Below are 2,706 nucleotides of genomic sequence, written 5' to 3' on the forward strand. Positions count from 1 at the left end.
TAGTGCAAGTGGGCCTGACGGTGAATGGCAGTCATGGCAGGCTCCTGGCAGCCGTACAAGACCGGAGAGTGGCTGCTGTTTGGCATTGGAAGAGGAGATTTGTCACATTTTTCATGGGCGCAACGCACATACTCAGCTCTGCTGCTCATCCCACTGATGCATGTTCCTCCCAAATGTGGCACCATTTGAAAGGTAAGAACTTTCCAACGGTATAAGATTTATGGCCAAGAAGCATTGTTACAACAAAGAAATAAGGTGCAGTCAGTAGAGTGCCGATCTTTCCAGGTGTCTCCCCCTCCTCCCAAACAAAGAAGAGTTAAATCTGACTCAATTCTCCATCCTGTCTCCCTTGAAGTCAACATGGTGGAAAATAAAACAGATTTTTTTCACGTTCTCTCATACCTTACTTTTGTGGATCGTAACAAATCAGGTTGTTGTTTCCATTCAAAATGAGTGCTTCCATTCAAAATGAGAGCTAACTCTATTGGTGTAATTTCTTTAGCCACGGCAAAGGCCAACTTTAACCTGTAACACACAGGGAAGGCTTGCTTTGAGCCAGCGGAGTGCTGGTCACTGTGTTATCAAACAGTCAATTGCATGATTTCACCAATTGTAATTCACAGCCAACACTGATCAAACAGTCTGATGGGTCCAGTGGTATGCATGTTCAGCTGTGGACAGAAACACATGTATAAACACCGGCTTATGCCTGGTGGAGATGATGAAGACAATAAATACACACAAATAGTCATTCAAATGTTCACATTAGTCACATCAAATAGACAGGTTAGAGTTAGAAATAAAACAAGAGGTAATATGTAATAATTATACATAATTATATGGTCAAGCAGTATTTCACTTTTTTGCACCACAACTTATGGTGCAATTTAACACATTATGAGAGTGTTGGCAGAAGAGATGCTGGAAATACGTTGGCTTGAAATTCATGTTTCCTTTGACCGCAGGTACACCACAAAAGTTTTGATGACTTACTCATTGAAGTATCGTATGTTACAAGACATAGAAACTGACTTCCTTAAGCTTTAGAGCTGTTGAATATTCACTGCAGTGTTTATTTATTTGAGTCATCACTCACTTCTCTTGAATGTCTTGATCTTGTGACCCAGGTGGTGTTCCGCTCCACGTCTGCCATGGTGTACATCTTCATCCAGATGAGCTGTGAGATGTGGGACTTTGACATCTATGGTTAGTTGAGCCTCTCACATTGTGTAAGCAGGTTTGATCTGTTTATGTGTATTCATCAGTGATATTAATGTCCTGCTTTCAGGTGATCTGTACTTTGAGAAGGCTGTAAACGGCTTCCTGTCTGACCTTTTTGCCAAGTGGAAGGTTTGTGATTTCTTCTCTTTTTTTCTCTTTTGTTGTAACATCTTCTTTCAAATATGAAACAACAGCAGTGTTTTGATGTTAACACAGGAGAAGAACTGCAGTCATGAGGTGACAGTGGTACTTTTCTCACGTACATTCTACAACGCCAAGACTGTTGGTGAGTGTTTCCTATGTTGTTACCAGAGGTAGAAGAAGTATTCAGATTCAGATTTACTTCAGTAATGGTATAAATACTTTGGCTTAAAAATACTCTATTATTACTAAAAGTCCTGATTTTCTAAATATCAGTTGAAGTGCAGAATTATGATCGACCAAATATACTTAAAGTATCAGAAGCACCGATTATGCACAGTGGGTCTTTTCAAAGTATTATATTTTTAGGGATATTATATTATCTTGTTCATTGCTTACAAATACATGTAAGAGAATTTAAATGTGTCAATTTGAGGCAATTTCAATTTTTCAATTTGAGGCAATTTTGGATACTTATAAATATCATATAAAAAGGCTAATGTGTATTTATGTAGTGGAGTGAAAGTTTAATGAAGCATATAATAGAAATACTCAAGTAAAGTACCATTATGACAAAACAAAACAAAACTTAAGTCCCATGTCATGCTTTTCCGGTTATTACCCGTCCCCTTGTGTGTTATGAAGGTTTTTCTGCATGTAAACGGGTCAAAAACCCTCAAAGTAAACCCTGTAGCGAGTAAAACTCTAACACAGAAAATACCTGTCTATGCTGCCCCAGAATGCCTCGTTGGAGATTTCTTCCGGGAACCAAGTGACGTAACGACGACCAAATGAACCCATTGGTCCAAATGGACCAATCCGTGGAGCTCCTCACACACACACACACTCTCTCAGCGGCGAAACTGTGACGCGCTGGGGGGGAGGGTGCTAGTGGAGCCTCGCAGCGGCGAAACTGTGGCGTGCTTACACTGTAGGTGCACTGCGTTTGGGGGTGCGGGGGGGGTGCGGGTGCTAGTGGAGCCTCGCAGATGGGGGTGCTGCAGCCCCTTCAGCACCCCCCCTTCCCGCGTCCCTGGTGCTCAGGCTGAATTCAGGCTGAGTTCAGGCTGAGTTTCGCGATGGCTCACTGTCCCGCAGACCCCACGCAGCAAACAGGAAACGACACCAGTAACCCAGCTCACACTGTCCGCTCCAGCAGCGAGCCGCGCAAAGTCCCGCCAATACGGCACCCAGACCCCACGCAGCATTCTCATCTGTTTGTCATTTTCTGGTTGCTAACGCCATTGTAACACATAATCACTGATTTTCCGCTGTAACGGTGGTGGATTCATCAGAACAGAGTGGGCGAGCTGACCAATCAGAGCACAGTGGGCTCATAGGGAG

At 42.9% G+C, this 2,706-nt stretch overlaps 1 long non-coding RNA gene across 1 annotated transcript; it reads left to right on the forward strand.

Annotated features, from left to right (window-relative positions):
- Positions 1-1,123: 1,123 nt before the first annotated feature.
- Positions 1,124-1,531, forward strand: LOC104958083 (uncharacterized). Its single transcript, XR_799731.1, has 3 exons — positions 1,124-1,206; positions 1,289-1,350; positions 1,438-1,531. It is a non-coding gene; the product is annotated as an uncharacterized lncRNA (long non-coding RNA).
- The last annotated feature ends 1,175 nt before the right edge of the window (positions 1,532-2,706 follow it).

This window comes from Notothenia coriiceps, unplaced genomic scaffold (genome assembly GCF_000735185.1).
Source record: "Notothenia coriiceps isolate Sejong01 unplaced genomic scaffold, NC01 NC01_scaffold00028248, whole genome shotgun sequence".
Taxonomy (NCBI): Eukaryota; Metazoa; Chordata; class Actinopteri; order Perciformes; family Nototheniidae; genus Notothenia; species Notothenia coriiceps.